Below are 14,442 nucleotides of genomic sequence, written 5' to 3'. Positions count from 1 at the left end.
ATGCCGTATGACAGCCCAAGGGCTTCCCATAGGGCTTTACTCATCAGAAAAAAAAAAAATGCTGATTTCTATGCCACAGAGCTCCTGAGTAGACCATATGTGAACCTATTTCACCCCTACTATAGAACCAATAAAAGAATATACAACAGTATTTTCCCATCATTTTTGTATAAAGTCACTGGCATTTGCTATTGGCTCCTTGTGGCTGATATAAAACACTATTTTTGAATAGCATTTTATCAACACATGAATTTTTAATTTAGGCTGTGAAAAATGCTTCTAAACCAAGCCAAATTTCTTGCAAACACTCTCTACTATCACTTCAGCTGTTTTGTTTTGTTTTTTCCCCTCTGTCTCTTCAGAAGTGTGCTCCAGAAGAACAAGTTGAGTCTTTCCTGCATTGTTCCACAATGTCAAACAATGCCAAGTTCAATTGATGGCATGAATTCACTAAACATTTTTGAAAGAACATAAGTATGGCAAATGAGTGGGCAGACACAGAATGTATGAATTAATATATGTAGTGGAACCAGGAGTTTTGTTAAATTGAATTACCCTCTGTCTTAGAGTTTTATTGCTGTGAAGAGACACCATGACCATGGCAACTCTTATACAGGAAAACATAATTGGGGCTGGCTTACAGTTTCAGGTTAATCCATTATCATCATGGCAAGGAATATAGCAACATGCATGTAGACATGGTGCTAGAAAAGGGGTTGAGAGTTCTACATCTTGATTCCCAAGCAGCAGAAGGGGATTTAGATACACTGGCCAGACCTGAGCTTCTGAAATCTCCCATTCCAGCAAAGACACACCTCTCATACTGCCCCTCCCTATGGGTCTATGGAGGCTATTTTATTCAAACCACCAAGCCCCATATGTGGGTTAAGTTTTTATAACACAAATCAACCACACTTTAAATATCCAAATGGACATATCATTAAATAAATAATTTGATCATCCTTGCATGGGTTTCTAAATAAACAGGTCATTTTGAAATTGTGTAGGAATAAATTATACCACAGCTGGAAAAAATTATAACACCATGATCAGTGTGTAAGAGGGAATAGGTGTGAATAACTTTCAGAATACTTTCAGATGAGGAGTACATGAGAAACTATTTACCTAAACATTCTCAAATTTGCTAAAAATCTCAAGATCACTTGTTCAGAAACAGTAGGCATACAAAGAGGAAAAGAGGAAAATGTAGTGTTAGTTCATACACTAAGTTATGAAAAATTAAACTAGATTTATGTTTTATGTTATTTAATAGCAGGAAAGGATTGCTTCTTGTAGACCATAAGACTTGATCAAAATAACATGAGAAAAATAATCATTACAGTCAGACCTTTAAATTTCCCAGCTTTAGACAGTACCACCTGTATTTCACTTATCTTATTAATTCATCCCTTCAAAATGAGTTTATCAGTTCATACTATCTGTGTATGAAAGGCATGCAGTAAGTGCCTGGAGGTGGACCAAACAGCAAACACAAAGACTATGTTACTTCTTAGTCACTGTCTCAGTTACCATGATTGGTACTACAAAACAATACTCAGGCATCGATCTCTCAGATGTGAGAGGAAGGTAACATTCTCTTTAGGACGAATCAGAGGTAGAGGAACAATAGTGTGTAGTTTGTTAAATTTGGAATTTTAAAAGTGAAAAAGTAAAAGGAGGTAGATGAGTAGAGGGAAGAGAAGGGTTGATGGAAAAGAGAAGGTAGAGGAAGAAGGGGAGGAGAAAGAGAAAGTTGATGATGAGGAGGAGGAGGAGGAAGAGGGGCTGATTTCAATCATATTAGATCATTGAGCCTGTTCTTTTAAGATGCTAGTCACACTAAGAAGCTAAATGATAAAATTTCAAAACTCATTAATCTTCCTAAAATGTTCATTTGCTGTTCATTCCTTAAACCTCTAATTTAACTGATGTTTTTCTTAAAATATTTTCTCACTCTCTCTAATTAACCCATCTCTCTATGGTTTATTGTAATACTCTCATGTCTATGCTCCTCATGAAGATCATGGACTTTGACACCACCATTAGGCAGAGCACCCCTCAAGCTCTTATGTCTATCTTCATCTGATTGAGCTTTGGAAACCCATTTCTACTGTCATTCTCCTTTTCAAGCCACTGAGTCTCTTGCTCCATTCTCCCTTCACCCACTTTCCTGAATCCCTGTTTAACTTGCTTCTTCATCAGCTGAACAGAACAGGTAAAAGATGCACAACAATAACCTCCTCAAATTGGAAAGGACAAGCATGCCCTCAGCATACTGTTCAGCAATCCTACTGCATTCCACAACAAAATTAGATCTCTTCTTCGCTTAGAAAATCAATTCACACCTTATTCTTTATGCTCAAATTTCCATTATCTCCTTGCCCTTTTCCCACTTTGTCCTAATTACCTTGCCTCACATTTCTCTAAGAAAACAATAAGCAATAGCAGGGGGTAAGCAAACACAAAAAATAACCTTTCCAGCCTCAAATACCAAATCCGCCAAACTTCTTCTGTGCCTATAGATTGTGCTTCATTCCTAGCCCAGTGTCAGCCCTTTTATGTGTCAAGAAACTGTAGATCTATGATTCTTCTCAGGAATAATATTCTTAATGCATAAGGTAAAATATTTAAGAAAGCAAAGAAAATAGTTGCATCTAAAGTTATATGTAAACATATTTTTAAACTTCTAATATAGGATATTTTTATTGGTGTGTTACAGAAGATGATGTGTGGGTGCTCTAATAACTATTTTATACACTGAAGAGAGTCAGTCTAAAATATTTCCTATAATTGTTAAAATGGTTGGAATCTCCAATTCTGGCTTGCTAAATCTAATTCTGACTTGCTAGCTGCATTTATTATTAAAAGAAATGTTAACTAAAACAGATATATTTTCTATCGATTCAAGTTCACAAATTATTTTAATTCTCTCTACAGAATTCTTAGAAGCTTATGCAATCTCAAGTAAGGCCAACTCCTCCATTTTATTAAATACCAATTATTTGCATACAACTGCTTAAGTAATGTGGTGCTAAAACAATTCCCAAATTCTCTGCTCTTAAACAGAACTATTATTGTATGTCATTTCCCAGTACTTCTCTTCCTAAAACAATCAACAAAGCACAAAAGAGACCAGGGGATCTTACTCCCCTTTTCTTACTCCTATTGCAGTGAAGAGTCACCATAACCACAGCAATTCTTACTAAAACATTTAATTGAAGCTTGCTTATAGTTTCAGAGATTTAGTTCATTACCATTATGGTGAAGAGCATGGAGGCATGTGGGCAGGCATGCTGCTAAAGAAATAGCTGAGAGATCTACATCCAGATCCACAGGCAGCAAGACGAAGAAAAAGCCACTGGGTCTGCCTCGAGCTTTTAAAGCTACAAAGCCCACCCACAGTGAGTGAAACACTTCCTCCAAGTTCATACCTACTCCAACAAGGCCACAGTCCTAATCCATCTTAAGTAGTACTTGTCCCTGATGACTAAGCTTTCAAATAAATGAGCCTAGGGGGACCTTTCTTATTCAAACCACAACATCCCTTGTATCTCTACTCCCTTTATGGGGAAATTTTTTTCAAAGACACTTGTTATATAATCAATGGCTCCACTGAATCTCTTTCTCTTGCTGAAGTCAAAGTAAATATTTTTGAAAAGTGCAATCAGGAAGGATATTTGAAAAAGTCATACTAAAAAATACCTGAATACATGTGAGTCAGTGTATAAATATACATATACAGTTTAAATAAAATTTTTCAATCTGAGATGATAGTAGTTCCTCAAGAGCCATAGACTACTTTACAAAAACCAAAACACCAGGCATGAGATGACCTCCCTCCTTGACTTGTTGGTCATAGTTTTCTAAGAGTCTCTCAAAATATTATAATCTTTTGCTATTGCTCTTGGTATTCCTCCAGATGCGGAAGGTAAGTTCCTATCACTGAAGATACCATGCACTTAGAACCCAGAGTCTCGAGGACTCAACCTAACTTGAAAGTCTCTCTGAATATTGAAAACCAATATACATACCCAGCTATAATGCCCGTCAGACACAGCAACCACTAAGGGTGCTATGGTAGCATGCATACATTTTGATAACCAACAATTCTGTTCGGACTTAACAAGAAAGAAATCATGCCTAGTACTGGAAATCTAGCCAAGTTACTAGTGAAGTAATATATTTGGGAAAAAAAAAACTTACTTTAATAAACTGGCATTTCCCATAACTAATATTCTAAATAATTGTCCTTATACCTACAGATCAGTATACTTTTCATCCTTCAATAACAACAAAATACTCTTTGCACACATGGACACTAATGCAGAAAAACACAACCAACCAAAATGCAGAGTTATGAATGCCAGACCCAACTGATTCATTTATAACACAATTTCTGAACCTAAGGCTCAGGGATCATTCCAGAAGACAAGATAAAAAGAATCTAAGAGCCTGAGGAACAGAGAGTTTGCTTTGAAATTGAGTTTTCTAAAAATATCACATGTTAAGTCCATGAAGTCTCACCAACATATCTGCCTAAATGAGACTTGAACAAGGGTGACACCAATGCTAATGAAGAATGGGAAAAGATCTCACGAGGCCTTAATCCTAGACAAAGAACCATAGATGTCTTAATCATGGTTTCTATTCCTACACAAACATCATGATCAAGATACAAGTTGGGGAGGAAAGGGTTTATTCAGCTTACACTTCCACATTGCTCTTCATCACCAAAGGAAGTCAGGACTGGAACTCAAGCAGGTCAGGAAGCAGGAGCAGATGGAATGCAGGCTATGGAGGGATGTTCCTTTCTGGCGTGCTTTACCTGGCTTGCTCAGCTTGCTTTCTTATAGAACCCAGGATTACAAGTCCACCCACAAGGGGTCCTCCCACCCTAAATCACTAATTGAGAAAACACCTTAGAGCTGGATCTCATGGAGGCATTTACTGAAGTGAGGCTCCTTTCTCTGTGATAATTCCAGCTTGTGTCAGGTTGATACACAAAACCCACCAGTACAACAATCAACAAAGGAATATTAAGACAGAGAGAAATAGACTTCCCAAAGGAAGAACACACCAATTGTTTATCAAGACCAGGTGGTCAGCCCTGAAAAGACACACATACAAGTAACATTATATATATTGAGCAGGTTATATCATATATACACACACTTATATGTGATAATAAAGACAAAAAGGCCATACATTGAAAGACAGCAAATAAGGTGGATGGAAAGATGCATGGCAGGGTTTGGGGAGAGAGAATAGAGGGAAAAAATGATACAATTATATTATACCTTCATTTTTAAATATTTAAAAGAAAACAATACAGTATTTGTCAAATATTTTCAAAGAAAGACTATTTTTTGTTCCTACACTAAGAAATTCTATGACCAAATTTTATAGAGAATAGAAAAATGTTTATAACAAGACTGTGAAAGAAAAAAAGTATTAGGTAAGAGTTCTACAGATCTATGATGTCTCCACAACCTTAGGATCCAGTTTGACACTTTTTAAAGTGACTAACATAAAACTTAATTTCTTTCAGGTCCTAGGAAATCAAAGGCCATCTTAAATGAAAAAAAACAAAAAAACAAATAAATCAAAAAAACAAAAAAACAAAAAAAACAGAATTTGAATGATTGTGAAAGGTCAAGACTACACAGAGGTTCCTTCTTGTATTCTTACTGAGGACATTTAAGGTTTAAGTAGAATTTGATCTGCTGGATGGAGAATCCTATAAGAAATTATTCTAGGAACCCAAGGTCAAGATACCCCACCTAACTTATTTTAACCCTGATAAAATAACTTCCCCAGTCCACGAGTTGCCAAAGATACCAAGATGTAGTCTTTTTCTTTAAAACTCTCTTGCCTTAAACACTTAATGCTACACCTGGGTTCCCAATACCTGAGTGTAGTCCCAGGCAGTTGGAATAAAAATTTCAATTGTCTGAGTGGTTACTGCTGGTAGACTTCCAATAATAGGATTATTGGTAAGCCTTAGAATTTTTTCTAAAACTAATATACTAATCCATTAAAAAAAAAACCCTAAGTCCTGAACAGTAATTTTTAAAAAGCTATATAGCAATATTTTATTGAAAATACAGGAAAAGAATAAACAAAATAAGAAGATTATCCTTGAAATAGACTTTCTAAGCTCTCAACAGCAATGTATCATCCTCAGGTTGAAGCAACTGCGACTAATTCCCAAAACCAACAGGAACTGAAGGGCAGCCTGGGATGGGAGCCTTCCAGTTTCCATCTGCACCTGGAGCTGATCCTTTGCCACAGGACTCCATATCTAAATAGCACTGGGAGAGAGCTAGCCTCCCAGGAATGCAGACAGGTAAGACTACCACTTTTCTTCAAATTCCTGACAAAAGAGGGGACCTCTCAGAGCCAACAGGACACAGGAACCAAGGATCAGCTGAGCACAGATTCCTTCTGGTTTCTGTCTTCACCCCAGAGCTGACCCTGTACCACAGCTCTCCATACCTAAATTCCTCCCAGAGAGAACTGGTCTCCCAAGTGTCTTGACACATAGGCTTGCCACGGTCAGACACAGCAAGACCAAATAACACCAGAGATAACCAGATGGTGAAAAGCTAAGACAAGTACATAAGCAACAGGAACCAAGGCATCATCAGAACCTAGTTCTCCCACCACATCTAGCCCTGGATACCTCAACACACCAGAAAAGCAAGACTCTGAGTTAAAATCAGATCTAATGATGATGATAGAGGACTTTATGAAGAATGTAAATAACATTGTTAAAGAAATTACAAGAGAATACATGTAAACAGCTAGAAGCCCTTAAAGAGGAAACACAAAAATCGCTTGAAGAATTCCAGGAAAACACAACCAAACAGGTGAAGGAACTAAAAAAGAAACCATCCAAAATCTAAAAATGGAAATAAAAATAATTAAGAAATCACAAAGGGAGACAACACTGGAGATAGAAAACCTAGGAAAGAGATCAGGCATCATAGATGCAAGCATCACCAACAGAATACAAAAGATAGAAGAGGGAATCTGAGGTGCAGACAACACCATATAAAACATTGACACAACAGTCAAAGAAAACACAAAATGCAAAAAGATCCTAACCCAAAACATCCAGGAAATCCAGGACACCATGAGAAGACCAAACCTAAGGGTAATAGGTATAGAAGAGAGTGAAGACCTCCAACTTAAAGGGCCAGTAAATAGCTTCAACAAAATTATAGAAGAAAACTTCCCTAACCTAAAGAAAGAGGTGCTCATGAATATACAAGAAGCCTATAGAACTCCAAATAGACTAGACCAGAAAAAAAAAATTCCTCCTGCAACATAATAGTCAAAACACCAAATGCACAAAACAAAGAAAAAATATTAAAAGCAGTGAGGGAAAAAGGTCAAATAACATATAAAGGCAGACCTATCAGAATTACAACAGACTTCTCACCAGAGACTATGAAAGCTTGAAGATCCTGGGCAGATGTCATAGAGACCCTAAGAGAACACAAATGCCAGCCTAGGCTACTATACCCAGCAAAACTCACAGTTACTATAGATGGAGAAACCAAGATATTCCATGACAAAACCAAATTTACACAATACGTTTCCATAAATCTAGCCCTACAGAGGCTAACAGATGAAAAATGTGAACACAAGGAAGGAAACTACACTCTAGAAAATGCAAGAAAGTAATCTTTCAACAAACCCTAAAGAAGATAACCACACAATAATAAAAATAACATAAAAAATAACAGGAAGCAACCATCACTATTCCTTAATATCTCTTAACATCAGTGTACTCAATTCCCCAATAAAAAGACATAGACTATCAGACTGGATACATAAACAGGACCCAGCATTTTCCTGCATACAGGAAATGCATCTCAGTGTCAAAGACAGACACTACCTCAAAGTTAAAAGCTGGAAAACAATTTTCCAAGCAAATGATCCCAAGAAACGAGCTGGAGTAGCTATTCTGATATCGGATAAAATTGACTTTCAACCAAAATCATCAAAAAAGGTAAGAAAGGACACTTCTTAGTCATTAAAGGAAAAAAAATCTAAGAAGAACTCTCAATTCTGAACATCTATGTTCCAAATGCAAGAGCACCCACATTCATAAAAGAAACTTTACTAAACCTAAAAGCACACATTGTACCTCACACAATAATTAGGAGGGACATCAACATCCCACTCTCATCAATTGGACAGATCAGGGAAACACAAACTAAACAGAGACATAGTGAAACTTACAGAATTTATGGACTAAATGTATTTAACAGATATCTATAGAACATTTCATCCTAAATCAAAAGAATATATATTCTTCTTGGCACTTCATGGTACCTTCTCCAAAAAGAACTTCTGGGGGAATCACCATCCCTGACCTCAAGGTATACTGCAGAGCAATAGCAATAAAACTGCATGGTATTGGTACAGAGACTAATTGGTTGAGAAAGACAGGTTGATCAATGGAATAGAATTGAAAACTAAGAGGGAAAAATACCCACACACTTACGGACACTTGGTCTTTGAAAAAGAAGCCATAAATAGACAATGGAAAAAAAAGAACATATCTTCAATATGGTGCTGGTATAATTGGCAGTCTGTTTGTAGAAAAATAAAAATAGATCCATATTTATCATCTTGCGCAAAGCTCAAGTCCAAGTCGATTAAGGAATTCAACATAAAACCAGATACACTGAATCTAATAGAAGAGAAAGTGGGAAAGAACCTCAAACTCATTGGCAAGGGGGTTGGAACAGGGTGTGGGGGGATTTTCCTAAACAGAGCTCCAATGGCTCATGCTCTAAGATCAAGAATTCATAAATGGGACCTCATAAAACTGTAAAGCTTCTGTAGGCAAAGGACATAGTCAATAGGACAAATCAGCAACCAACAGATTGGGAAATAATCTTCACTAACCCCACATCCAATAGAGGGCTAATATCCAAAATATACAAAGAACTCAAGAAGCTAACCTCCAAAACACCAAACAACCCAATATAAAAATGGAGCATAGAACTAAACAGAATTCACAACACAGGAGTCTCAAATGGTTGAGAAGCACTTAAAGAAATGTTCAATGTCCTTAGTCATCAGGGAAATGCAAATCAAAACAACTCTCAGATTCCACTTTACACCAATCAGAATGGCTAAAATGAAAAACTCAGATGACAGCACATGTTGGTGAGGATGTGGAGAAAGAGAAACATTCCTCCATTGCTGGTGGGATTGCAAATGGGTACAAGCACTCTTGAAATAAATCTGGAGGTTCTTCAGAAAATTGGAAATAGATCTACCTGAATATCCAACTATACCACTCTTGGCCATATACCCAAAAGATGTGTCACCATAGCACAGGGGCACATATTCCACTATACTTCTAGTGGCCTTATTTGTGATAGCCAGAAGCTGGAACAACCCAGATGTCCCACAATGGAAGAATGGATACATTATAACCCTCCTGGTTTGAGGCCTGCCTCTCATAACCACACCTCTCTGCGCGCCTCCTGTTATTTGTCATGCCTCGTTCCTGGTTCCAGTTACATTGGAAGTCCCACCTCTGCAGAGACAAAAAGAAGTCGCTGATTGTGCTGGCATGCTGACGAACTTGTGGGAGGGATTTACCTCACCTATTCTATCTGTTGGCTTGTTACAAACTGGATATAAAATTGAAGATGACTGAGCAGTGACGACTCCCGTCTAATTTTTTAACCTACCACGTGGACAGGTACACCTGTGGCCACCCTGTATTCTCCCTAACTCTCTCTTACTGTTGCTCTTCTTTCTAACTCCATTTTCCAGAATAACCCTCTCTCTTTAACGTTACTGCTGGGCGGTAACAATACCACTCTTGGCCATATACCCAAAAGATGTGCCACCATGGCACAGGGGCACATGTTCCACTATACTTCTAGTGGCCTTATTTGTGATAGCCAGAAGCTAGAACAACCCAGATGTCCCACAATGGAAGAATGGATACAGAAAATGTGGTCTATTTACACAGTGGAATACTACTCAGCTATTAAGAATAAGGATATCCTGAGTTTTGCAGACAAATGGATGTAACTAGAAAATACCATCCTGAGTCAGGTAACCAAAACCCCCAAATAACATGCATGCTATGTACTCACTAATAAGTGGATATTAGCCAAAAAAGTACAGAATACCCAGGACACAATCCACTGAACATAAGAAAGTAAACAAGCTGAAGGGCCCAAGTGAGGATGTCTTAATCCTACTTGGGAGGGAGAAGAAAGAAATCACAGGGGCAGAGGGAGGGAGGGATCTGGGTGGGAGAGAAGAGTATAAGGGGGTAACATGATCAGGTATCAGGGATTGGTGGGAGATAGGAATGAAGCTCTAAGGGTCAGCAGAAAGAATGGAAAAGGGCAACTTTGGGAGGTAGGAGACTCTCAGGAATCAGAGGGAAGGGCCTAAGATGAAATGCTCTACAGTGAGGAGAGGGAACTGCTAGAGTCCACCTCCAGTAGAAATACAGGACATGAAGTGAAGGGATGGGGTTGCTATCCCACAGTCAAAAACTCTGACCCAGAAGAGCCTGAGGGTCAGGAGGTCCAGGCCCAAATTGGGATCCAGCTCAAGGGGAGGCTCCAAAGCCTGACACTATTACTGATGCTATGATGTACTTATAGACAGAAGCCTAGCACGGTTGCCCTCTGAGAGGCCCAAAGAGCAACTGAAAGAGTCAGATGCAGATACTTACAGCCTACCAATGGACAGAAGCCAGGGACCCCTGTAGTTGAATTAGGGACAAGCTGGAAGAAGCTGTGGAGGAGGGAGACCCCCAAAAGAAGACCAGCAGTCTCAAATAACCTGGACCCCCCAGAGATCTCTCAGACACTGAGCCACCAACTAGCCAGCATACAAAGGACTGCCTAGTCTGGCCTCAATGAGAGAAGATGCACCTAACCCTTGAGCTACTTGATGCCCCAGGAGTGGAGAAGTCTGGTGGTGTGTGGGACATCCTCTTGGAGATGTGGGGGAGGAGGTATGGGATGAGAAACAGTCAGAGGATAAAGACTGGACTGTTAAAAAAGATTAAAGAATAAGAATAATAAATAAATGACTACATATTTGTGTGTGTGTGTTTGTGTGTATGTGTGCATGCATATACATATGGAGGTCAGAGGACAAGCAATAGGAGATGTCTCCTCTTACCACATGGGGCCCGAACTTTGAACTCATGTTATCAGGCTTGGCCACAAGCACCTTACGTGCTGTGCCTTTGTGGCAGTCCTGAATTAACCTATGTTTTCTCCTCATCAGTGAGTCCAAAATTGAAAACAGAATAGGACTAATGCAAGCTGGGTAAAGCTAGTGTCCCCAGAAGGTGGGGAGCTGGAGACCCTTGTCAAGTTCTTCAGGCCGTGGTTCCATTTGACTGTGGGAGTTATAAGTCGCTAACATATAATTTATTCTAATGTACATATGAGCAAGCTGTTTGCCCATATATATATGTATCTACACACCACAGTCACATCTGGTGTCCCTGGAGATCAGAAGAGGGCATCAAATCCCTGGGCACTGGAGTTACAAATGGCTGTGAGCCACCAGATGTATGTTGGGAACTGAACCCAGGTCGTCTGCAAGAGCAACACGTGTTCTTATTCATTGAGCCATCTCTTCAGCTCCTTGATTGTTTTAAAGGGTGTGTCTGTATTAAGACAGATATCGGGGATGCCATTATTCTATAATTGACTGCCCTGTGCTACTATGTCTGAGAAATGGAAGTGGAATAATAAAACTGGCTTTTAAGGCCCAAGTCAAAAAAAAAAAAGAATAAGAATAAATAAACAAATAAATAAATAAATAAATAAATAAACCAAAAAAAAAGGACTGTAAAAAAGGATAGAGAGATTTCAAAATACCCTCATACCCTTTTTTCCATTGTAAGAAAAGTAAGGCAAAGAAACAGACAGACTGTCCCATGAGACTGAGACTACTGTGTTAGAACTCAGAGGGGCTATGGATGTATATAAGAACCTCCCAGGAAAATACAGCTATTATGAGGGAGAGAAGTTTAACTGGGAATGGAGTGGGTTGTTGTCAATACCTAGGCATATTGCTTACTGAGTTGGAGCAGAACAATTACGAAGACACTAAGCCATACTTGATGGCTAGGAGCTATTACCCAGTACAGTCTGACTCAACTCCTTAGAACCTGAGGCCATTGTTTTGAATGAAAGCTTCTATCACAGAAGCCTTTCCATATACTTCATGAAAGTTTGATAAATGCCATCCTTAGTTTGTACCCGAAATGGGGCACAGCCAGGCCAGATTTGGAGGCTGCTGTGATGAGAGGCACAGGGAAAGTATCCTCTGACCCACTCGTGGGTAGCAGCAGCCTTTTTGCTGTTCCAGTGCACCCTCAGTGCAGTGGGTCAACATGAAGTACACTGCCTCAGAATTAGTGATCTGTGGCTTGGCCTCAATGCTTGTTGTGACTCTTTTCTCAAGGCTGATGGCATGCATACCATTTAAGGTCACTGAATCAAGTTGGTTGGGAAACTTAAGTGCAGATTTATCAAAGAAAAATTCCCAAAGGGCAAATCTGAATGGAGACACCAAAAATGAACATATTGTGCCAAGATGCTGAAGAAGTAAGACTGGGTATGCAAGGAAATAGCCTTGTTGGGAAACCTTGAGGAGGAAGGAAAGGCGGCATACAGGAAATGGGCCAGGAGAGGTCCAGGATATCAACATGGTGATTGTCTTGGCTTGAGGAAGGATTCCTCATACTCCTGCCATTCCAGTGGTCTCAGAGATGCAAGCATCTCTATACGTTGTCTAGGAGAGGGGCCATTGGGCAGGTCAAAATGCTATAAAAGTCCTACAGATGATGATTCAGGAGCATGCAGTCCTGGTGTTAGAAGGGCCTTATATCTTGGAAGGACTGACAGATGGGGGTAAAGGGCTGAAGCTGCTTTTGTGAGGAGAGGTTCTGTACAGTGCTGTTTACTTAAAAATCAGGTGTGACTAGGTACCAGGATGTGGAATGACCTGAACCAAGATGTCAGCAGGAGTATTTACAACATATAGAACATCGCCTCCTTCCTTAAATTCTCATTGTACTTGGTTTTGGTCATTCCTTTTCTACCTTTCTATATTCTGTCTTTTAAAAAAATGTCATGTACCTCTTTGTTTTTAGAGAAATCTTATAAAAGAATAATAGTGTTTTTACAATACTTCAAAAACTCATTACAACAGTAATTTGTCATAAAAATTTCTAGTGAATCATATTCTCACTATAATTTTAAGTATAAATCTTATATATATAAAATTCCATATGTACTAAAGTAGACAAAAATGCATCACTATTAAAATATATAAAATATTATACATAAAATACATAAAAAGAAGTCTTTACTTAGTCTTCTATCTGCTAGACATTTACTAAATGTATACTTTACACATATATCAACTCATTTCCTCTACAACTATTATAGATATTTTACACGTAATAATTCATTTAGTCCAACAAAATTATAAAGATAATTTTATCATAGTCCTACACAAAGCACAATGTCTGGGATTACTAGATGTCAGATATAGAATTCAAACTAGTAAGTGGTTCTGTATCCACCAACCTGATAAACCCAGAATACAAAGGTCAACTTTAATAGGCTGAACCACTACAACCCAGAAATAGAGACAGACCTAGTCATAAATCTGTGTATGCAAATCAACAAATTAAATTAATTGTGTTACATCATAATAAATAAGAAAAGCAATGTATAGCTCATTCTCTCTAAAGGCCTCACTTTATCACTGATAGAGGTGTAGAGAAAGACCTTTTCTCTCACACTTTTTCACAATATTTTTAATCACCTCAAGGTACATATTCCATGCTGTCAGCCTGTCCTGTTAAAGCTTCCTTTTGAAATGCCTCCAGTGCCTTCTCACAGACTTTCTCTAAAACACTGAGAGAGCTTATACATGGCTGACACTGCTTTACACAATGTGGACTTCCTAGTTGTGTCTGGAAGTGCTATGTTCTATAAAGCTACTCTCCACAGAGGGGTGACTAGAATATCCAACAAAACCATCAAATTCCCCAAGTGGCTTCATGTCACCAGTCACTTAGTAGCATACTAGAAAAAGGGAAAGACTGAAGTCACGAAGCATTAACTTGCACAGGTCAGTCAAGACCTTGAGATTGAAAATGAGAGCTGATGTCAGGAATATGGAGCAAAGCTGAAGGAGCCAAGTAGCTGCCCAAGATTGTTCCAGTCAAAGATAGTGGATTTCAGGGCTGGTGAGATGGCTCAGTGGTTAAGAGCACCGACTGCTCTACTGAAGGTCCTGAGTTCAAATCCCAGCAACCACATGGTGGCTCACAATCATCAGTAACGAGATCTGATGCCCTCTTCTGGAGTGTCTGAAGACAGCTACAGTGTACTTACATATAATACATAAATA

Source organism: Mastomys coucha, unplaced genomic scaffold (assembly GCF_008632895.1).
Source record: "Mastomys coucha isolate ucsf_1 unplaced genomic scaffold, UCSF_Mcou_1 pScaffold16, whole genome shotgun sequence".
Taxonomy (NCBI): domain Eukaryota; kingdom Metazoa; phylum Chordata; class Mammalia; order Rodentia; family Muridae; genus Mastomys; species Mastomys coucha.
This window is presented reverse-complemented; position numbering follows the sequence as displayed.